We start from the raw sequence: 24,334 nt of genomic DNA, 5'->3' as shown, positions 1-24,334 counted from the left end.
GTATGCTAGCTGTCACAGTGAGAACGAGAATAACTTTGGAGCCATATTCCTTAACTGACTGTAAATTGGGAGGACCACTTTCCACATTGTAAAAGAGAACTGAGGTTGGTGTTGGCTGTTTTTCCTCTCCCTCTCTGGTTGAGCGGGAATTCCGTTGTCCTGCCTCGTCCATCACTATGACTTCCTGGATAGCTGCGGGAGGGGGGGGGGGAGCGGTCTGTCTAAAATTTGTGAATAGCCAAATATAAATAAAATAAAAAATTTAAAGCTACCAGAAGAAGAAAGAAAACATTTTCTGGGGAAGTGGCAGAGAGTGGCTCTGCCTGCCTCTACCACAACCTGGCGCCACCCAGATAGCAAGCGGCCAACCTCAGACCCCTGGAAGGAGATAGCCAAGCTCAGACCTCCCTGTTGCTGCCACATATACACACCTGCCTCCTCCCCCCGCGCCCCCCCACACCCTCCCAGGAGCTTTTTTTTTTTAAGCCCCTGAGCAGGCGAGTCCCTGCACGGCTCCTCTGCAGCTTCCGTCCACCTGGCCTGTGGTGCGGAAGAACTGGATAAATGGGAACTGGAGCGCGTTTTGCCAGCGCAATGGGAAGTGATCGCCACTGCAATGAATCACATCAGACTGTTGTCTCTTCCCCTCCCTCCTTCCTTTGCTTTCCCAGACAGGGGCGCCCTCTCAGCTAACTTTCCCCTCACCCAACAGTGCACACCAACGGGACCCACCCGAAGCCCAGGCGATGCCATCCTCGGGGCCTGCGCGCCCGAGGCCCGTGCACTGCTCCCGCCCTAGGCAGAGGCCTCCGCTGGGCGCCCAGCAGCGACCAGGAAGGTCGGAGGGAGGGTGCGCTCCTCCCGCCCCACACCCAGTCTCCGAGCCTAGCCGGATATATAGAGAGTCACGTTTGGGAGCAGAGGCGCGGTTCGGAAAGGCACGGGAGCCTCCTGCGTCTCCGGGGAGGGGAGGACCGTGACCGCCAGCCGACGAGGAGCCATCCTCACTGAAACAGCAGGTACCAGGACCAAGAGCCAGTGGGGAGGCCGGGAGGTTGGCTTGGGTGACCTGCGGGCTCTGGCTGCAAGGCAGGCAGGCAGGTGCCAGCAGAGAAGGGGCGGCCCTGTCGCGCGCCTGCCGCTCACCATCCTCCAGGGTCCTGTAGGCTCTGGGTTTCCCTGAACCCCGCCTAAGTGAGATGCACAGACAGCATAGAATGGTGAAGGGCTGAGCGAGGTGAACGTGAGGACCTCTCAGTATTGACTGGGGACCAAGGGGTGGAGGTGTCTGACTGGTCCCACCCAAGCCTTCCCGGGCTATTCCTAGAGACAGCATGTATTTCCAGGCCACGTGTGATATGGTCCCCTTTCCTGCCCTCCCTCGCCCTCCGGCCCCACCCGAGGCTGAGAGCATTCAGACCCTCTATGACTCACAGGTCCTCCAGGGTCACACACGTGAGGCCAAAATGAGCTCCGGGTGGCCAAGTAGGTCTGTCTCCTTGAGAAGTTTCTGACTTCCCCCAGTGACTTGGGCGTCACAAAAAGCACAAGGGGGAAGGTGCTGAGGTCTCCAGCTAGGACAGGTGGCTTAAGGAAGGCTGCTCTCACACACACCCCGAGAGTAATGTTACCCCTGGGCACCTTCAGTCAGAGCAATTCATGCCCAACCTAGGAACGGCTTCCTGCTGCCAGGCTCCTCACTCGTCTTCTTCCTGTCTTTTTTTTTGGGGGGGGGGAATAAGACGAATACTTTTTTGTCTTCCATACATTATTTGCCTACTGTTAAACCACCGCGATTATCTCTTTATCTGCAAGACTCTGGCTGCCCTTTGAGTCATGTTGAACACTCCGATGTTTGTGCTCGAGGGACCAAGGGGGCAGGAAACTCAGGTGGGTTGCGCGTTGCGCGTCTTGTTTGAGGCTGTGTCCCAGAGTGTGACACTGCAAGTGGACATGTAAGACTCGGCCTGCGGGCCCACAGCTTGCCTCTCTGCATCTCCTTTCATGTGAGTTGGAGACTTGTCTTGGGGCCACAGTTACTCTAAGTCAGAAAGTAGGGCGAAGAGATTAAAGACTTAAGGCAGCTTACAAACTGCCCAGGTAGTCGCTTCAGCAAACTTCACATCTAGGGGTGCTGGGGGCGTCTAGAGATGGCCAAGAGGTTTCTCCTGACCAAACTTCAAGGACAGTGAGTTCCTTCGTAGTGCTTCTGAGGGCCTGGGTCTTTACCTTGCCCATTCCTCATCTCCCTGACCTGTAAGTGCATCTTCCACTCCTATCCTGAGAGAGACGCCCCCCTCCACCCACACACACACCTGCTCCAAATGGTAATATTGGGCTGCAATTGTCTGTCAGGTAGAAGCAGCTCACAGCAAACTGGTCAGCACCAGCACCAACGTGGGAGGAAAAGTGATGGTAAACAGCCCCAGGGAGCCAAGACCAGCTGCTGGGCCTCGCTTGAGCATTTGAAGCCCCAAAGTTCACCCCCAGTGACACACTTCCTCCAAGGCCACACCTGCTCCATCAAGGCCACACATCCCAATGCCACTCCCTAAGCATTCAAATATGAGTCTATGGGAGCCATTCTTTTTCTTTTCTTTTCTTTCTTCGTCATTTCCCCCCGCCCCAGACAGGGTTTCTCTGTGTAGCCTTGGCTATCCTGGCCTCACTTTGTAGACCAGGCTGGCCTGGAACTCACAGCGATCCACCTGCCTCTGCCTCCCAAGGGCTGGGCGGAGCCATTCTTATTTAAACCGCCCCAGTGCTCTTGCACAGGACCTTTGAGGTCCTAGCACTCACATGGGGGCTTACAACCACCTGTAACTCCGGTTCAAGGATATCTGATGCCTTCTTCTGGCCTATTGGGACCACAGACTCATACACACATGTGGGCAACTACTCATACATATAATATAAGTAAATTTAAATAGATGAAGATGAAGTGGTTAAAAGAAAAGGAAAGAATACAGAAACCTGACCATATCACCCTTTTCCTTCTTTTCTTTTGAAGATCCATGTTACATTTCTTTCTGACAACATTTGGTCAGCCATAAGACTTCATTTTTTTTTCAACTCATTCATTCACCCATTCATTCATTCATTTTTGGCAGGGTCTCATGGAGCCCGGGCTGGCCTTGAACTTGCTGAAAATGACTTTGTAAATATATATATTTGCTTCCACTTTTGGAGTGTTGGGATTACAGGTGTACATCGCCGTGCCCAGTTTGAGCAGGGCTAAGCGGGAATCCGGGCTTCCGGGCACTGGGCAAGCACTCTTCCGGCTGAGATACATCACCAGGCCCAAATGGTTTCACAAGCACCATTGCAGGCCGGACGCCGGCCATACCAGAGGCCACCAGCCCGCTTGCTCCTGCCACATGTCCTGATGCTACAGGCTCTGTGGGAACATTTACCAGTGGTGAGGACGTGGTCCATGTGTTTTGTTATGTTCACAGACCACTCTGAGTATCTGATAAAAAGTTACAGACTATGAAACAGCTTCCACGTGCCATCCATTCACCCGCTCTTCATGGGACCCGCCCTGGGAATTCAGACTCCTTAGAACTGTCGCCACAGCCTTACCAAGAGGCGTCGCATCATCACTTTACGCGGGTCCTCCTTGTCCCCCGGCCACAGATTGACAGCCCAGTCTAGAGCTTGCTTGGCACTGTGGCTTCCTCATAGCAACCCTAATTCAGTGTGGTTCGGTTAAGGGCTAACGCTAACCTGTGAGCCCCACTTGCCCAAGGGCACGTAGCCTCCTGGCATGCAGGGAGCTGTGGCTCTCGTGAGATAACCAGTTATGCGTTTCCACTTTAATAAACATGCACATCCCAACTGTACAGGGTGTGCTCGATCGCATGGAGGTGGGAGAGACACGGGCAGGATAGTATACTTACCCCTGATTAGATGAAGGCAGGAAGTCGCACAGCCTTATGGGGTTTCACTTTTGTGATCACCTGACTGCCTAAAAATCGGAGCCATTCTCTGAGTATGGAGCTGACCAGTGTTCATCTTCCTGGCCAGTAAGTACTAAATAAAGCTTGCTTTAGTCAGATAATCGTGGAACTGGCCTTGGGTGACTTTGAGCATCATTAAACTTCTCTTTATCTCAGTTTCCTTACTGGCATGAGAATGACAAACTATTTGCCTTAAAGGTACTTGTATCGTCTTTGGGGTGGGGAGAGATAATTAAGCCATGCATGGTAACCCTGTAACAGTAACCCCAGCACTCAAGAGGTGGAGGCAGCACCATCAGGAGTTTTTGGTTATCCCCTGCTTCTCAATAAGATCTAGGCCAAAAAAACCCAAAAAACCCCAAAAAACAAAAACAAAAACAAAAAAAAAACAACAGCAACAACAAAAAAAGATCTAGGCCAAACCAGGTTCTGTGGTGCACGCCTTTAATCCCAGCACCCGGGAGGCAGAGGCAGGTGGACCTTTGTGAGTTCAAGGCCAGCCTGGTCTACAAAGTGAGTCCAAGACAGCCAGGGCCACACAGAGAAACCCTGTCTCCGAAGGAGAGAGAGAGAGAGAGAGAGAGAGAGAGAGAGAGAGAGAGAGAGAGAGAGAGGGGGGCACGATAGAAAAGGGAGTGAGCTAATAGTTGCAAACGGGCCAACTGCCTTCAGTAGTTTCATGCCCTCAAAGTTGGCTTGAAGGGGAACCTGTCTCCTATGTTTTTTTACAAGTAGCTTTAGGAATATTAATCAAGCATCTTTAAGGGCTTGTACAATCTTTAGTTCCCTTATATTTTGGTAATAAAAAATGCAAATGAAAAAGGATTAAGTAGTATGGTTTGGTGATTTAAATATTGATTAAATGTTACCTGTGCACTACTGCAATTGTGAACTGGTTGCCAAGGACTTCTTCTTGGAAGACACTCCCTAAGTTGAACTAATGCTTGGGTCCAGCTCACCCTCAGACAGAGGGATGACTGGACAGCAAGTGTCCAGGTAGCGTTTTCTTTAGCAGTGTTACTGTCTTCTTTGAATTGTTTAGTTTTGAAAATCCAATGCACTTAAAGTCTTGACTAAGTCACCTTTTAACTATCTAAGAGCTGTCAGTCGATTCAAGCCAGCCTATCCCTTACTGAGCTGTCCTTCCTAACTCCTATGCCCACTAAGGAGGGACCGAGGGAACATCTCCCTTGACAGCTCGTCCCTGTCCCTGGTGTGGCACTTTTTGCTTTCTTCCACGGAGCTTCCTGAAGCTTTGGCATCGGCTTTAGTGGAGCCCACGGAAGGCTTTTCAGCCATAGGCGCTGCCGATCTATATTTTAAGGAAGTAAATCGACACAGAGCCAATGAGGAGAACAGGCTGGAAGGATGGGGGACTGGAATCTGGGAGATTCGGGGCAAGCCTGCTGTGAGCCAAACGCAGCGATGGCGATGGCCAGGACAGGCTGAGCCCGGGGTGCCATTTGCAAGTCTGACTGAGTCCAGGGGTGGACCGGGTTGGGAGAGTCGCAGCTGGATGAAGCTCCAGACAAATTCTTCCGCAGATACTGCTGTCTGTTTTTAAGGATTTTACTTATGTATTTTTATTTTTAATTGTGTGTGTGTGTGTGTGTGTGTGTGTGTGTGTGTGTGTGTGTTTGAGTGTGAATATGAGTGTCAGTAGAAGCTGGAAGCATCAAACACCCTGGAGCTGGAACTGCAGGTAGCCGAGTTGCCCTGTGTGGCTACTGAGAACCAAACGGCAAGAGCAGTGCTGGCTCCTCAGCAGAATCTTCCACTCCAGCTGGGCCGAGTGCTTAAATCCACAGCGGTGGCTTCGCTGTCATTTCATACACAGAATTCATAATAAGAACAGAAAAAAAAAAAACCACACACACACAAAACAGAACTGAAGGATGCTAACTAAGCAGTAAGGGTGTAAGAAAGGAAGGAGAGAAAGAAGTTGGCATTTCAGATTCTTCTGCTGTTTAAATTATTTTTAAACCCACAATTGCATTTTATAATCTTTAAAGGTTATCACCACGACAGATATAGCTCCCTGTCTTTCTGGCTTGAGCTTAGATGGGATGTGGTGTAATTTCCTAAAATGGCAAAAACTAGGGGAGACAGGACTGAGCCTCATCAAAGGGCTTGTTCTAAAACACGGTTCACTCCGTGCTGAACGCCCTTCTCTCTCTCAGCAGTGTGGCTGCCAGACTGCCACAGTGAGACAGTAGCTTCTTGGGATATCAGCAGTTAAGTGAAAGAAAAGAAAAAAAAAAAAGCTTTGCTGATCATATAACTCTGAAACACACTTGACTTAACCCAGTTAAGTGGTTTTACTACAGGAATCCTCAGAGCCCGTAATGTACAAATGAAGATTGAAAATCATCAAAGGTGAATCCAGTCTCCTGTGAGATTTCCTATACCCATGACCTTCAGCTGGTTCTGGAGTGTCTGACAGAGTCCGCACTTGAGAAACCAGTGTGTGGGAAATCCTGTGGGAAGCACTGCCCTATATTAGCAGACTAGGCCTTGGCGTCCACCAGTCTGTTAACCGTTAGCAGCTCTTCACTCTAACGCTTCTTCCTTGGGCAAAGCGAAGGCAGCGGACCCACTCTGCTATGTGGACATGAAAATAATTCCGCTCTAGTAAGCAGGGCTTGGGGTCTGACTAGAAGGAAACCATTTTCTCCCAGGCTTTGTTCTCAGTGTCTGCTGTCCTGATGAGGCGCTCCTGGGCCTTACGAAGGTTCCGTCTGTTAGCATTTTCCAAGTGAAGAAGACTTCCCAGGCAGAGTCTTCGGTTTCTTGCATTCAAGTTTTTATCTTCAGGGGCCTCATTTGGGACTTACAGTTCTACCAGATTTGCTCGGTGTGGTATTGGTTTCTGAGCAAGCAGCGGTTTCTGAGTCTTACACAGCCCTGTCCCTATTATCCGTAATCTGCTTGCGGTGGCTGCGGGCAGGAGTGTAGTCTGCGACTGCAGCATCAGGCAGTGCTGACAGTTCTTAAAGGAGGCCCACGCGGATTTAGACCCTCCCATTTCATCTGCTTGGAACGCCATCCCGAGTGCTGTCCAACAACAGCCAGGAGGTCAAGTTTGGGTTCTGACTTTGTACATCCTTCAAACTAGAAATGGTTCTTTTCCTTTTTTTTTTCTTTTCTTTTTTTTTGTGGGGGGGAGTTAAAAATAATCAAGAATATTCTATGGCATGAGTAAATTATATGAAATTCAAATATATATATCCATAAATATATTTTAGTAGAAACTAGCAGCCCACACCCCATACTATCCATGGCTGCTCTAGAGCTCCAGTTGGTGACTGTGTGACCACCACAAGCTGAGTAGATGTACCACCAGCCCCAGGCTCCTACACTTGCTGGCCAGCTGAGTTTAATATCAATCCTTTTGTACTCCATTGGTTTTGTGCATTACACAATGGAAAGCCAGACATGTAAGCTGACTTCCTAGTCGGACTCTCAGAACGATAAGGCAATAAAGCCACAGTGCAGCCAGCCACTCTCTGTGGATGACCAGTGTAGCAAATGGCTGCTGCATGCCTTGTGAAGGGCACATCACCCTGAAGGAGACAGATTTTAAACTACTCCAACACTTAAAGTCATCCATGACCACTGAGATGCAGGCTAGGCGTGCCACTCAGCTAAGTGGTAGAACACTTGCTAGCGTGCGTGAGGCCCCAGGTTAGATGCCACCCCCAGCCCCACTGGGAGTAAAACATTAGGTAAATATAACTACAGCCTCGGGTGCCAGGGGAAGCTAATCTTGACGTCACTGCGGAAGTCTTTTCTTCTGAGCATGGATTTCCCACGAGCACCCTTTCTAGGCTTTTATTTCAACAATGAGTGAAATCTGTTCTTATTAACAGACACTTTTTCATGGCTGCTAACTCGGGAATGACTAAAAAATGCTGCTTTGTTCCCGCTCAATGCCCACCGAATTAAGTCTCGGGTGTAAGAGTTACCAACCGTTTCCAAGGTAGTCAGCACAGCTGACTTGGGCAAAGAACTTGGAGGGCCAAGGTCACACAGTAGGATGTGAGATCAGAAAGTCAGGTTCTCAAGCATGGTGCTTAGCTCCCGGCTGCCTGCCCTGAAGTCTTCCTAGCCAGCGAGCTTTGCGGGGTGCACTCACCTAGAGCCCCAGCTGTCTCTGTGCCCATGAGAAGAGGCAGGGATTTGAATAGGGATTTGGTCTCAGATGGGGTCTGTCTCCACATTGCCTCCCCACCCCCATCCCTGCCTCACCTCACTCTGTTCCCAGAGTTGTAAAGGTCAGAGCACGGGCCCTTGTAGGTCTAACAAGCGAGGCTTGGCCGCCCAGCCTCAGTGTGCCCACAGGAGACAGTGGTTAACAGCAGAAAACGGAGGTCCGTCAGTGTGGCTGAGCTGAGAAACAAGAGAGGTCAAGAAAGGTCCCCAAGTCCCTGGGTTGAAGCTTGAGTTTAAAATCGAAGATAGGAAGTCTAGCCCAGAAGGCCTCAGCAAGGCGTGGTCCCATCCTCAGTGTCCCAGCTCCAGTCTCTCCAGTAAGGTGACAGGCTGACAAGCTGTAAGAAGCCTGTAAAGTCTTTTGAGGGGAGGACAAGTTCCTCTTCTGGATGGCTCCAGACTTCAGCCTTTTCCCTCACCCAGCTTGAGATCCCTAGGGAAATTCCGAGTTCTTTGAGGCCATTGTTTCAATAGTCTGATAGCCGAGGGGAGGGCACCAGTGTCTGTTGAGGATGTCTGCTACCTGCTGCTGCGTGATGGTTACAGCTCTGCACCTGGACCCCAGAAACGGGTATAACAGATTCTTCTCGTAGCCAACAGTGCAACTGAGTGAACAATGAGCAAACTCTCAGGCGTGGAAAGTGGCAGCAGCAGTTCACAGGGGTGTAGTTCCAGGCAAGGGTTAAGGAAAGTCTTACTGGATGCTTCCGCCTTAACCTCTGAATGGAGCAAAACCCTTTCCAAGCTCCAGTTGATACAAAGTGTCCCTTATGGCTTTTGGACTTAATGCATTGTGGTGGTTTTGTTTTTTTCAGAAACAAGTTTAATTATATTATTCCTGGTTTTGTTTGTTTTTTGTTTTTGCAAGACAGTGTTTCTCTGTGTTATCTTGGCCATCCTAGACTCACTTTGTAGACCAGGCTGGCCTTGAACTCACAGTTACCTGCCTGCCTCTGCCTCCCGAGTGCTGGGATTAAAGGTGTGCGCCACCACTGCCTGGCTTTAATTTTTTTGAGATTATATTTTATATAGGTATCATATAAATTGTATTATATACTTATATTGGTTAAATAAATAATATAATAATTTTGAGATTATATCATGTGTTCCTCCCCTTTTCTCTCTCCAAACCTGCCCATATGCCACTAGTTAGCCTCTTTCAAATCCATGCATTTTTTCATTAGTTGTTGCTGTTATGTACACACACACACACACACACACACACACACACACACACACACACCCCTAAACTCATAAATGTAGTGTGCTCAGTCTTATAATGATGTCACTTCTGTGTGTGTTTTCAGAGCTGATCATTTGGTATTGGATATCCAGTTTGTATGAACTTCCCTGTGGAAGAGTGTTTCTCCCACTCTCTCTCAGTTGCCTACAGTTAATTTTGAGGCCTCGTGAGCTTTTGCTATGCAAGTTAGCATGTCGGTGGTGTCCTCTTGCGCAGCTCAGGATTAGAGGGTCGAGTGGTGAGAATGCATAGTTACAAGCTTCTGATGTTCCTAGAAGACACAGTCTTAGTGATGTGGATCTGACTAGAGGCTCCCTCCGTGAGGACAAGCCCCTCCGCGTGCCGTCAGGCAAGCATCTAAAGGAGGAAGCAGCCAACAACAGTTTTACCCAGGATGATGCCTACAAACCATATCAATGACCAGCACAGCACAGGAACCCTAAGGGTGCCCAAGTGGCAAACAGACATTAGCGGAAACCGCTATCTCTCTAATAGGACTTAAGACCTGCTCAACAAAAGGAAAACGCCCCTGGTGCTGGAAATGTAACAGCTCAGGGCTGCTGACACCCTGGATCGCAGAGGAGAATCTCGCTTCACTAAGCCAGCACTGTCCCTAACTACATTCTAAGTACTTGTCCTTATTCCCACAGATAAATGTGATCCTCATCCTTCATCAAGGATACTGTTTTGTTTTCATGACATTTTAACTTGCCAGGCTTCTCCAGAGACGGCCCCTAATAGAGCCCAGCAAAGTCCTGAAGACAGGAGAGGCAGGCAAGGAATTCATGGGGAATATCTACGCACCCTCAGTAGAGCCCTGGTCAGGACAGTAACCTCACTGGAGAAAAACAGGATGACTGCAGGGGGCAAAGCAAACACTCTGAGAGCCCAGGGGCCAGACAGAGCCGGTGTGGAAATGCCCTGTGATTTAGGTCAGCTTTCTTAACGATGCACTGTCCACCTCAGGTCGCCACGAGGACACATTCCACAAAAGTCAGCATGCGCCCAGGTGTATTGAGGTCAGGACGCATGGACATTAGGAAGACCGTTAAGTTGTGTGCCTGGCTGCCATATGCTTAAACCTATGTGTGCAGTGCAGGGAAAGACAGCACAGTCCAGGAAACCTACAGGAGCCGTTCCTCAACCCAAATGAATGCTGTTGCTGTGGTTTTACCAGGAACTTGTACTTGTCAACCCCTGTCCTTAGTGGAATTACGCCATTGCCTCTTCTTCTTTCTGTCCTCTGCTACTTCGGTCCAGCCCTGCCAGAGCCTGGTGATGCAAGTGCTATTGGGGATCTTAAAGATCACAGGCGACTGTACTTTGGGTAGATTTAGGTCTTAGTTTCTCTGGGAATGAAACTACTGTTTTTGTCCAATTGAGTGTCCCTTAGCCCCTGTTACCCTGCAGCACACGGTGCTCCCTGCTCACAGCTTCTCTCAGCTAATGACAGTTCTGCTCAAACTGTACATCATTTGAGGACCATCTCTTATATTTGGCTCAACTTTCTTATTTTATAGAAAATAAAAGCCTGTTTACTCAATGCATGCATGTAGACTGCAGTTTGAATTTTGTGGCTGCAGACCACAGGAACGTTCCATCCCATTCAGATGTTTGTCCTTTAGTAATGTTCACTAAATATTTATCACCTGCCGAGCAAGTTACCTAGCGCTGCATTCGTGGCGAATGAGGTGTAGCACCTGCTCTCAAGCCTTAGTGTCCTCGAATTCTGAACCTTATTACTCATCAGTATGAGAGCATGTGATGCTGGCAGGGATGCTGGCTGCTCTGACTCTTCCTCGTCCTCCTGGCTAGCACACATGGGGTCAAGCATGGGATGCTGGCTGGTCTGACTCTTCCTCACCCTCCTGGCTAGCACACACGGGGTCCTGGTTCTATTCCCTGGTGCTGCATAAACTGTGGTGGCTGAGAGAGAGGCAGCATCGGGACTTCAAGGTCACCACTGGATACAAGTTGGAGCCCAGGCAGGGACGCACGAGACTCTGTTTACAAATCAACAAAAGGACATGACGGAAGGGGAGCCAAAATGCAATATTAAAAGTTCCATTGGGAAGAATTCTCCTTTGCTCCGCACAAGTTTTGGTGGCTCATTTGCTCCCACAGTCCTCTCGCCTACTCCTCCCTGGGCTCCTTTTTCTCCAAACCTGACAGGCTAATAGCTTGTGTTCTCCAACTTCTCCCCTCTGTGTGTCTTTAAAGACAACCACACAAACCCTCTGTATCTATAAGTAATTGTCTCCTAACAGTGGTAGGGAAAGTGAGAGGCGAAGGTCAAACTTACTGCCTGTGGGGAAGCCACAAACCTTCTGGAGTGGTGTCTTCGGGCACTGCGGAGGGTGGGCGATTAGAAGCTGACCAACGAGAGGACAAAGGGAGCTCTGATGTCTGAAGTCAGCCCTCCTGGTTTCTGGGGACTGAACAAAAATGAATCCTCATCTATAAGAGTTTATACAGCGGAGTCCTTAGAAGTCTTTCCCTGTAAGCTAGGGACCACGGCTTCAGGAGCCATGGTGAACAGGTGTGGACAGTGCCACAGTGCCGTGGGTACTTTTGTCATCATTAGAAGCAGTCCATTTCCTTGAAGCATATCCCACCTAGTTCAGGAAGTGCAATCAGCAACTGGGCATGTCAGCACCCTCTTCCCCATGCTGTGATGCAGACACAAAGCTCAGTCCCTGAAGGATGGCTGTGTTTGCCTTTATTGCTGACACCCGCAGCCATTTTCTGGTTTCCAGTGCTTTGATCTAGATAGGTCTTGGTTTTTCCTACAGATGGTTATTTATGCTAAAAATCCCTGGACTGAAGCCATTGCTTCTTTTTTCCTCCACCTCTGTCCCTTCCCCACCAAGGCCTGAGCATGAGTGAGCCCTGCCCGGGCCACCCGCACCCCGACCCCCGCCAGCGCATCCTTTGTGGTGGATTGCTGGAATCACCCTGGCCATGAACAGTTCAAAGCTGCTTGGCAGACTCCCTAGCCAACCCTCAGTGATGGCAAAGGAGGCGTAATATGTAAGTGGTCTTGAGTAGAGGCTCAAAAAAGGGGGGGGGAGAATTGGGAGGAGGTGGACAGGACCCCAGGCTCAGCCAGGGATTGGAGAGTGGTAGAAATGGGGCTGCTGGGTAGGCGTGTTCTAGCTGCCTGGCCACCAAGTGTGGTCAGTATGATGAAGGCATAAGTGGGTGAGAGCTGAGCCCTGACAGCTGACAGGAAAGTAGCAGGAAAGATTGAAAGTGTGCTTCACCTGAGGTAAAAAGGAATGCTCCTACAAAACTGTTCCCAGCAGCTGCTCAGGCCCAATCTCTGCAGCCATGTGCCACATCACCGGAGCAGGAAGTGTGTCCTGGTTCCCGTTTTCTTCCTTGGGGCTCACTGGTGAAAGACAGGCATGATAACTACAAGGACGAGTTTACCAAGCACTGCCAACGTTCTTTCTGTCTGCTTCATGCTTGACGCCATTAGTTGCTGATTCTCCTGAGTCTGTGGTTTCAAACTTGTGGTTATGGCCGTAATACATGATGGTCAAGAAAAGGGAAGAGGAGGGGAGACAGGGGGAGGGAGGGGAGGGGGAATGAGGGAGGGGGAAGGGAGAGAGGAGGGAGGGAAAGCAGGAGGGAGGTGCACACCCTTAATCCTAGCACTAGAGAACAGAGGCAGAAGGATCTCTGTGAGTTAGCAGGCTGCCTGCTTTACACAGTGGGTTCCAGGACAGCCAGGCCTGTGTAAAGAGACCCTGTGGTTTTTTTTTTTTTTAATTGAGGGCTGGAGAGATGGTTCAGAGGTTAAGAGTACTGCCTGCTCTTCCAAAGGTCCTGAGTTCAATTCCCAGTAACTGCAGCATCGTGGCTCACAACCATCTATAATGAGATTTGGTGCCCTCTTCTGTATGCAGACATAAATGCAAGCAAAACACTATATACATAATAAATAAATAAATAAATTAATTAATTTTTAAGTTGATAATTATCAAGTGTGCAAAGTGCCCTAGGTGCTGTCATACTGTAGAAAGAGGAAGCAAATGGGCATCCAGTCAGAACTTTCTCATTACTGATAGCAACTGGAAGACATCAGTGTTGTTCAGTAGGATTGATAGAATAGTCAAGAGCAGAGCTAATGCAGTGACCTAATGCAGTGACCTAATGCATGACTTAATGCATGACCAAATGCAATGAATGACCTAATGCAATGACCTAATGCATGACCTAATGCAATGAACTAATGCATGACCCAATGCATGACCTAATGCAATGACCTGATGCAGTGACCTGATGCAGTGACCTAATGAAATGAACTAATGCATGACCTAATGCAATGAACTAATGCATGACCTAATGCAATGACCTAATGCAATGAACTAATGCAATGACCTAATGCAATGAAGTAATGAACTAATGAATGAACTAATGAATGAACTAATGTATGAACTAATGAACTAATGCATGCCTACTTGTTCTTTTTTTTTTTTTTTTTTTGGTTTTTCGAGACAGGGTTTCTCTGTGTAGTCTTGGCTGTCCTGGACTCACTTTGTAGAACAGGCTAGCCTCGAACTCACAGCAATCCACCTGCCTCTGCCTCCCAAGTGCTGGGATTAAAGGCGTGTGCCACCACGCCCGGCTGCCTGCTTGTTCTAAGGTCACTCTCTCCACTCTTATACAGTTCAGGATCCCATGACCAGGCAATGGTGCCACCCACAGTGGGCGGGGCTTCCCATATCACAGTGTAGGCAAGACAGTTCCCCACTGGCATGCCCACTGCCCAGCCTGATACAGAAACGAGTCCTTGAGACTCCTTTGCCAAGTGTTCTAGACTGTGTCAAGTTGGCAGTCCCTCCTCGTCCTCAGCCAGTCACTAGATGTATATATCACTGTTTGATCGGTAAAACTCACAGGGTTTTATCTCACAGGGTTCTTATGAGAAAAGACTAAGATGTGTACATGAGATACAAGAGTTGCTGGTGTGAGTAGGAAGTGTTATTGAGGGTGGGCGAAGGCCGTGTGTGTGTGTGTGTGCGTGCGTGTGTGTGTGCGTGTGTGTGTGCGTGCGTGTGTGTGTGTGTGCGTGTGTGCGCGTGTGCATGTGCGCGCGTGTGTGTGCGTGTGTGTGTGTGTGTACGTGTGTGTGCGTGTGCGTGTGTGTGCGTGTGTGTGTGTGTACGTGTGTGCGCGTGTGCATGTGCGTGCGTGTGTGTGTGTGTGTGTGTGTGTGCGTGTGTGCGCGTGTGCGTGTGCGCGCGCGCGCGCGTGTGCGTGTGTGTGTGTGTGTGTGTGTGTGTGTGTGTGTGTGTTATACCCAGATAATAGCCACCATTTCACATTATCCCATGCTTCATAATCCTTCCCATTGTTACCTATATATTGCAATCCTTGGAGAACTTTTATGTGCATCCCGGAATGTGGGTCAGGGTTAGTCTTCTTTGACCACGTCTCTGACACAGGGAACCTGTTCACTGTCACCTCTGCCCCCACACCATTCCCTGATGTCTAATTTTTAGTTTCATTCCGTTCCCACTCCTGAGAGCACCCTGAGAGCAAGTTCCACACGGGCAAGCACAGAGTCCCTTCCAGCTGCGACCCTGCATCTCTGCCCATTTTTATTTTGAGCACCAATGGCTCCTACTTTTGGAAATCTACACGTGAGGCCAGCCCCTTCTCAGCACCGCTCTGCATGGTGTCACGAGATCTCTAAATCTGACAGTCAGGCTTGTGAAGGAGACTATTTTCAGATGCTCTTTCTCCCTCTGTTCTAGGCCCTTTGACTCCCTGATGCACACACATAAACACGAAGGCACACCCGCCTTTCTCGGAGTTGGTGGCTTCCTATGATCTTAACCCCTTCTCTGTGTGGCCTACATTTGTGACTCAGTCCTGAAATCTGACCCTACTCTGTTCTACTTTTAATCTCTGAGTTTTGGTCTTTTTAAAAAATGATTTATTAATCTGCATGTACATATGCCTGTGTGCGTTTACATGCAACACGTAAGTACAGGTATCCTCATAGGCCAAAGAGGGGATCAGGTCTGGAGCTTTCTGATTCTCCTCTAAAGCAGCACGCACGTCCGCTGAGCCGTCTCTGCAGTCCCTGAGTTTGGATCCCACCAACAACTGTGTTCTCTGCTTCATATAAGCAGTTGGGTGTTACTAGACAAAAACAGATACATATTCATAAGCGATGGGGACAGTGCAAAGGCGTCGTGACTCTCGGAGGGACTCGTCGCTGCTGGCAGCATCTTCACTGGTGTCTCCCGTGTGTTTCATGTCTTATCTGAAGCAGTTATTACCAACGTTCGCCCATCTTCCAGCGCCCTTCCTTTGTCCTCAGCTTTCCTCGTGAGGTAGGACTCTGTCTCTCACTGCACAGAAGCAGAGATCTGCGCTGGGTTCTGCTCAGCCCACACATTTATTCAGCTGGTCACTTTTTGGCTACTTTTTTCCTTCTTGTTTGAGAGAATGAAATCACCTCCTCGTGTCCACGATTGATACTTCTGTCTTTCCTAAAGGGTGTGTGTGTGTGTGTGTGTGTGTGTGTGTGTGTGTGTGTGTGTGTGTGTGTGTACAGAAATTACCACCATGTACCACCATGCTCAGATTCTTCTTCTGTATTCTGGAAATCAAACTCAGGTTCTTCTACAAGGCAGGACTAAGCTCTCTCCCAGACCACGTCTCCTCAGCCCACGTCTCCTCAGCCCACCTCTCCTATAATTTTGTTCTCTGAGCTTCAGCCGACCCTCAGCCGCTGTCCCCTCCCCCTTCTATTCTGTTCATGTCAGACAATGTGTAAACTGGCACATCTTGTTTTGCTGACAAATGGCTTTCCATGCGCCATTGTTTCGTGTCCTGTTCTTCTATGGCCAGCGCCCACCCCGCAGCACCTCTCCTTCTGAGGCTGAATTCTGCTGGAGGTGATTAAGTCGTCTGTTCACAGAACTGTCAAATAAATTCTACATTCAAGACACAACTTATGAATTATACTAACACTTAGCATGCTGATTGATTTAGAGACTTTCTTCTACTTTGACATGTGTCGACCTACTCAAGAAGGACATTTACTGTATGTGAGTAAGTGCACCTGACATGTGGCTGTAACCGGTCACAGGCGGTTATCAGCTTGTAAAACCTCATATAGGGACTAGGGACTGCTGGGATAGCTCTGGGCACTCGGTGACTAACACAGAGTTCTGGAGGAGATGTGCATCACAAAGTTAGAATCCACAAGTATTCTTTAAGTAAGGTTCTGGAAAGTACCAGAAGGTGGGATCTTGATAAAGGAGGCAGTGAAGTGCCAACACAGATGTGGGGGACGTCCCGCCTCTGATGCTGGCTTACGGCCAGGCCCATTAGGAGTTAGTGAACTTTGGTTCAGCTCTGCAAAAGAAAGGTGTGTGGTTGGATGTGTCCTGGATTGGCGGAGACAGAGTATTGTGATCGACAGCACTGTGAGGTGACAAGAGGACCTTTGGCTACTGGCAGGTGATCCTGGTGGTACCCTGGTCACCTAATTTCTGGACGTGGAGAGCAAGGAACTGATGATGAAGTGGTCCTCACAGGTTCCTGCCTTCATCCAGGGATCATCTTAATGTCTGAAGCTCGGCTCAGGACCAAGCAAACAGTAAGTCTTTCAGATTAGAAGTGATGATGCGTTTACATTTATCCCACTGACATCCTAGAGGGAAAACTGAAAAAATGGAACAAAATCCCAAAATTTAAAATCTAGCTGACCGCAGCAACTGAAACTTTCAAATAATGGAAATTTCAAACAAAGCTTCCTAATGCCACGTAAGCTCCAAAAACTGCTAACCAGGGTGGTAACTAGTTTTTAAACTTTTCTAGATTTTGTGTATGTGAGTGTGTTTCCTGTGTGTGTGTGTGTGTGTGTGTGTGTGTGTGTGTGTGTGTGTGCTACATGCATGAACTGCCCATGGAAGAGGACATTGGATCCCCTGCAACTGGAGTTACAGGCAGTTGTGAGCTCCCAAGTCGGAGCTGAGCACTAAGCCTGAGTCCTCTGGAACAGAATCCAGCGCTCGTAACTGCTGTGCCCCCTCTCCAGCCCTGATTAGACAATAGAGATCATTGTTTACTATCTCTAAACTATAAGTGCCTCAGTTGCCGCTTCCCCGTGTGAAGGTTGGCAGAGAAGCTCAGCAAATTCGTTTTAAAGGAAGGTTTGGTTCCTGCTATATAAAAGATCTTGTGCTTTGGTGATAGCAAAGCAGATGGTGATTAAAGGGAGGAGCCCAGGGCAGGGCAGGAGGGCACTGAGTAAACTGTTTGCCACACAATAATGAAGACCCAGCCCCCATGGAAAAGATGGGCGTGGCGGTGCACACGTGTGACCCCAGCATTGGGGAGGCGGAAACAGGTAGATTGCTAGAGCTTTCTTGGTCAGCCATTCTAACTGCATCAGTGAGAAGCCCCGCCTCAGAAAACAGCTGCTGTTGGCCTCTACACACATGTGTGCATACATGTGCAGACACGAACACACACACACATGCACACGCATGCACACGCGCGCGTGCACACACACAATTATTCTAAGGAGAGAATCCTTTTGTTTTTCTTAGCTAGTTTCCTAACTGTGATGCGTCTCTCAGAATCACCAGACTGACATTAAGCTCTTTCAAGTTCAGGACTCAGAATGCCAGCCGAGTTCGACCAAAAACAGTGAGAACACGTCATTTACCAGAGAAAGGCAGTATTGGGAGCAGTTTTGTGTAATTTGCCTCATGTTAACAGCCTGGAAATGAAAGAGCTCTTTCAGAGGGAAAATATCTCATTTTCACGTAGAGAAAATAGCGTGTGGATGATCTGGTCAAGGGCCAGCCTAGGAGAGTCTGAAGTAAGAACATAAACCTGCCACCACGCTGCTAGGCTGTCAGCACGACGTCAGAAGAAGTCAGAGCACGCAGTGAGCACATTCCACATGCCACAGGCGCGCGGAGGGTGGTCCTGTGAGGAGAGACTGTAATACACACTTGACACCCCTGCAGGTGTCACCTGCGGAGCACATCCAGGCTGTTTGCATTGCTCGGCGCTCATTTGGGCTTCCAGCCAAGAGAACGCAATTCAAAATGGTGGAGAAAGGGGAGGAAGGGGGAGGGAGAAAAAGTTCATTTTACATAACCACATTGATGCTTTTCCAAAAAAAAATAAGTGATAGGCTTGGCTATGGGGGAGGCAAAAGCTATTTAGTTATTTGTATAGATTATTTGTATAGATTATTTGTATAGATTATTTGTATTATTGTCTTTCCAAGTTCTGGGGCTTGAACCCCAGCCTGTACAAGCCTGTCAGGTGCTTTCAGCCGAGCATCTCCCGTCTTTGAAGCTGTATTCTGGAACAAACTGCCGGAGATCCATTCGGCCCTGCTGACCTGTGCTCCTCCATCAGCTGGGTGTGCAAGGTTGACGGGTAGCCTGGGTTTACCACATAAAATGAAGCAACGGTACATATTTCCTGGGACCAGAGACTTTCTGAAACTAGTCATCTTGCTTCAGTCACCCAGGCCCAGAGCCTGAGGAGCTTGTGTGTGGTGCAACCACGGATGGAGCCAAACCGTTGAGAGGTGGAGTTGGAGGCCTTGGCCTGAGCCACACGCTTAGGTCCTTGACCCAAATCTCACTCACCCTGATTCAGCTGAGCGGAGTCCGGGTAAGGGAGACAGGATGAGGCCCGCTGCAAAAAAATAAAAAATAAAAATAAAAATAACCCCAATAGTCTACAGAGCAAATGGCCCGTCTCTCTAAAGGGCTCTGTCCGTGTCCCCGTCTTTACTGTAGCTGACTATTGCACAAATGCCCTTGTGGGCAAACGAGGACAGGAGGAGCCTGACACTGGGAACCCTGCCCAGGCACCGCTCACCCCTGATCCAGTGGCATTTTTTTAGACCGAAAACTGGGATCTAGAGACATAACTAGTTTTCTAGCAGCCAGCGTAGGAGGGCCAGTGGGAACAGCTGCCCTAGATTTCCCTCCTGCGCGGAGACGCTTCACACGGCTCCTGGGTGGGGGCGCACCTGTGGTACCCAGCTTCAGTGTCCCCGGTTCACGCATGCACAGACAGGGCTCCGTGGGGGGCACTGCTATCCTCACACTGCAGGTGCGCCAGGTACAGTACCAGCTTTGAACTGCAAACCGGTTGCAGCCGGCCTGCAACATCCAGCAATGCGTGTGTCCTGTCCACGAAGACAGAGTGTTCCCAGCTGTGAGCAGAAGCCAGGAGGGAAGGAGAAAGGCGGTGGCAGGACAGGCCTGCTATCCACCTTCCCGGGTGCACTCACTGCCCTCGATGCACCCAGACCTCCTAACCTCCCGACAGTGGATCCAGGCTCCATAAGGAATTCTAGAGAGGGGGTGCTTGGTCTCGGGAGCGACTCCTTTCTTCGGTCCCCAAGATGTCCCTGAACTTACATGAACATTTACTGAAAGGACATACCCACGTGCCTGTCCATCAACACCCAGCGCTCAGTGTATCCGTCCGCCCCGCAGCCCCAACAGTCATAAAATACAAACAGCTGCAACGCTGGAGTTTCCTGAGGAGCTGTATGGGTTTTCCTTCTTACTAGTCCTGTGCATATGAAGAGGACTGTACCACATCATACATGCTCTCACACTGCAGGCATTATGTTTGCGTATGTGTGTGTATGTGCATATGCAAATGTGTGCTTACATGTATGTATGTGGGTATATGTGCAAAGGAATGTATGCGTGTGTATTGTGCGGAGGGGTCAGTATGAGAATGTATATGTGTGTGTGTGCACGTATATGCATGTGTGTGTGTGTGTGTGTGGTGTGTTTATGTGTGGATGGGTTGGTGGGTGTGTAGATATGTATTTGGAGTGTGTATGTATGTTGGTACATATGTGAATGTGTCTACACATGAGTGTATGTTTGTGTGTATATCTGAATATGTGTATGTATGTGAGCATATATGTTTGAGTGTGTGTATATCTGTGTATGTATGTTTGTGTGTCTATGTGTATGTATGTGTGTACATGTGAATGTGTGTATGTATGTGAATTGTGTATATATGATTGTGTGTATGTGTGTATATATGAGTATGTTTGTGTTTAGGTGAATAAATGTTATATGGCTGTATGTGAGTATGTGGGTAGGGGTAAGTAGGTATATATGTGTATGTGAGGGGATATATGTATGTGTGAGTGTAGAGGGTGTAGATATGTGTAGGTATGTATGGGTATTTGTATATGTATGTATATATGGGAGCATATATGTAAATGTGTGTATATGTGTGGGGTGGGGTGTATTTGAATATGTGTGTATGTGTGAATATCTATGTAAATATGTATATGTGCATATGAGTGTATATGTGTATCTAGGTTTGTGTGTACATGTAAATGTGTGTCTGTGAATGAGTGTATGTGGATGTATATGAGTATATATGTGGGGTAGGTATGTACATAAATATGTGCATGTAGGAGTAGGGGGTGTGTTTGTATATGTATGTGTGTATATGGAGGATGTATGTGTGTGTATGTGGATGTATATGAAATATATATATGTGTGTGTACATGTATATGTGTATGCTTGGTTTTGTTTACTTGCTTTGAGACAAGGTCATATTTTGTAGCCCAGACTGAGCTTAATCGATCTTCTCGCCTCAGCCTCCTTAGGAGTGCATCACAGGTGTGCATCATAGGTGTGCATCACAGGTGTGCATCACAGGTGTGCATCACAGGTGTGCATCACAGGTGTGCATCATAGGTGTGCATCACAGGTGTGCATCATAGGTGTGCATCACAGGTGTGCATTACAGGTGTGCATCACAGGTGTGCATCACAGGTGTGCATCACAGGTGTGCATCACAGGTGTGCAGCACTGCACACACTAGCAAACATTCACATACGAAGTCACGTCTACCTCGTGGTTTACCTCTCACCTCCATCAATTCCTAATCATGTACAAAATGCTGGGCCACGCTTTTTCTTAGTGTTTATTTTGTTTATAAATTTAAAAATACATAATGAATAGGAAACAGATACTGTTAGATTACTCTTTTGAAATTTGTATTTAAAATTAGCTCACCAAAATTAAATACCCTATAGTTAAGATCATCAGATTGCCCAGGTGAGCTCATTTATATTTGTAACCCTAGCACCTGGGGCCTGAGGCAGGACAGCGGCTGTGAGCTCTGAGTCAAACCTATGATACAGAATGAGACCCTATCTCAAAAATCAAATTGATATGCGATACGCCCATAGTATTTTTAAGTATTACATGTTTTCATTTCCATGTGTTTGTATGTGTATAAGTTTCATTTCATTTCCGTGAGCTGAAATGGAGGCTTCACCCAGAAGACTGTTCTGTCAACAATGCCTACGTGTTTATCTTGTTACTATTCGTACACGAAACACCACAGGCATTGTGCCTCTGCTGTGAACAGCCGACAACTCCAAGTGCATGCTAACACAAGCTGCAGCAGCTGAGAATCTTAGAGGAAACTTTATAGAGACGTATGTCCTAGCGTGAACTGGCACAGAGATGTGAAAGGTGGCAAAGGTGATGGCTGACACCGCTGTGAGCCCACGGGGTTAACTGAGCACCCTAAGATGATGTCTTACGGCATAAGAACTGAACCTCAAATATATACATACACACACACACACACACACACACACACACACACACACACACATACACACCAGCACAAAGATCAAAATAGCTCCAAGAGACCAATCCTCCTCTGTAAAGAACCTTATGTAACTCTGCCAGGATAATTACCTATCCAGGGCAGAAATCAATTTGTATCTGCACTCCTGGGGGAGATCAGGTCAGGGTTAGAATCAGGATGCTGTGATGGGCGAATTGTGCTGTTTCCACCCCCTTCCACTCTGCCTGGCGCCTGGGAGCTGCTGTTCCTCAGCCTGTTTCACGCTGCCTGGAGCATCCAAGCAGGCCAAAGACCATTTGCCCTCTTTGAAAGGGAGATATTTAACCTCGGTTGACATTTTCTGTTACCTTCCTCTGATCCTCCAAGTTTATGATGCTCAGTAAAAACACTCTTCTGGCTTTTAAATTCCCTTCCTCTTTGGGTTAAATTATCAATGCAAATGGAAAAAAATGAGTGATGCAAATGCAGCTGGTTTCCCACAGACATTCTACTGTGCCCTCTTCCTCCCAGCCTCAGAAGCTCAGCTCCAACGTGTCTCTCTGTTTTTAAGTGATTTTCAGCTGTCCTCGTCTTTTGGTTTTTTGCAGTATCCCTGCTTCGTACCTCACTTAGTATGCCTCCAGAGCCTGTTACCGTCACGCAACAGGACTCTTCACTTCCTTCTCTTTCCACACGTGTAATAATCCCACCAGATGGGGCTGGTGTAATGAGGTCACTCACACATCTATCCCATTTGTTCTTTGTCAGGTCTAGATCAGAACCTTCCTCCCGGGTTATAGTCTGTGTCAGGAGTCCATCTGAATTCGGATCTGATGTATTTGGAATGCAGGTTTTTACTGAGAAGCCGCGGCCCATCTAACATGGGCCTGACAATGTCATGGTCCTTCCTGGAGCTTTCCCTGCCCACTCACATCATTTCCTTGTCTCTTTCTGAGGGGAGCTCTGTCAGGACCCGTGTGAAGCAAGCACCATACAGTTCTGAAGAGCAGGAACCACCAGTGTGGGCATCAGAGGACCAAACAAGCTCAAGATCAAACTCCCCTCCCTGCAGCCTCGGTCTCCCAATAGCTAATACATATGCTCTGCACAACCTTTTAGTCCCTAACTATACGATGTCACATAGTAATTTCTTACCCCAATAAGATATAATCCCATGCCCTTATGAACTTCTGTTATATTGCACTAAGTGTATGGATGGATCTCAAATGAATGAAATATTCCATACCACGTCATTGCTGACATTAAGTAACAGTAGGCATTTTAACTGCCCCGAGCACTTTCCTTCCTTCTTGCTACCTCCTTCTCCCCAAAATAACCTTTTCTTTCATGTCACATGCCTTCTAATAGTCCGTCTTCATCCCGTAATCCCCTTTTTACATTCAATTGTGTGTGTGCATTTATATGTGTGTGTGTGTGTGTGTATGCATACATATATATACATATATATGTATAATTTGGGTGGTCACATATAAGTCTGAAGGTTTAACATACGCATATGTTTAGATCTAGCTTTCATCTATGAGTAAAGCTGGCAATATTTGTCTTCGGGAGTCTGGCTCACTTTATCTAGTGGTCATCCCGTCTCTGCCCATCTTCCTGCTAACATCCTGCGGCCGTTCTTCTCCACGCTGAGTAAACTCAGAAGCACACGCGGAGCTGCTTTATCCCTCCACGTGGTGACTTCCAGGCTGCTCCTTACTTTGGCTGTTGGATAACATATTTCAGTGACGCACTTCGCTTAGCCCTGTGTGTGTAACGGTAAACTTCAGCGTGCAGTTGGCGAAAGCGCATTGCTGAGCTGCTGTGTGGGGTTTTTCGGGGTTGAGACTTTTGAACCTGGTGCGCATTTACACTGACAACTCGTTTCAGTTAAGAATGACAGGCCGTGTGCCCATGCCACACGCATCCAGGTGACAGGCCCCAGCGTTCCTGAGTGTCTGTCCTGTCGCCATCACGGTCAGACATGCTTTGCAGAAGGGCCGCCCTGCGCTTGCTAGAGCTTGCGAGCCAACTTCTGCGCTGAGTCATCCGAGTGTGGTTCTTTTCAGAGATGAAGTTAAATTGACCATTTTGTAATTTCAGCTTCACTCCAGAAGAAAAAATATGCAATCACGCCTCCATCTGCCACTTTCTGCGCCCATAGTTGCTTTCTTCTTGCCCCCTGGGTGGGACCCGGACTCAGGCTTCTCCTGTCTCCTCAGTCTCTGCAGCCTTGTCCTGGCTAAAGCTCTGGCTTTAGAGAAGCACTTGCCCAAAGTTCCCTCTAGCAAGGAGA

General features: G+C 48.3%; 1 protein-coding gene across 2 annotated transcripts in view; it reads left to right on the top strand.

Annotated features, from left to right (window-relative positions):
- Nucleotides 1-871: 871 nt before the first annotated feature.
- FAR2 (fatty acyl-CoA reductase 2) overlaps nucleotides 872-24,334 on the top strand; it is a 96,365-nt gene continuing 72,902 nt past the window's right edge. Inside the window, exon 1 of one of the 2 annotated variants that reach the window (XM_084766209.1) lies at nucleotides 872-1,019. The gene's annotated coding sequence lies outside the window, so the exon portion shown is untranslated. Of the gene's footprint in view, nucleotides 1,020-16,689; nucleotides 17,039-24,334 lie in introns of those variants that run through there. The other variant, XM_084766208.1, reaches the window with a different exon arrangement.

The sequence above is a fragment of the Acomys minous genome (assembly GCF_964271855.1).
Source record: "Acomys minous genome assembly, chromosome: 17".
NCBI classification, from domain to species: Eukaryota; Metazoa; Chordata; class Mammalia; order Rodentia; family Muridae; genus Acomys; species Acomys minous.
Note: the sequence above shows the minus strand (reverse complement) of the source record. Positions and strands in the feature narration are given on the sequence as shown.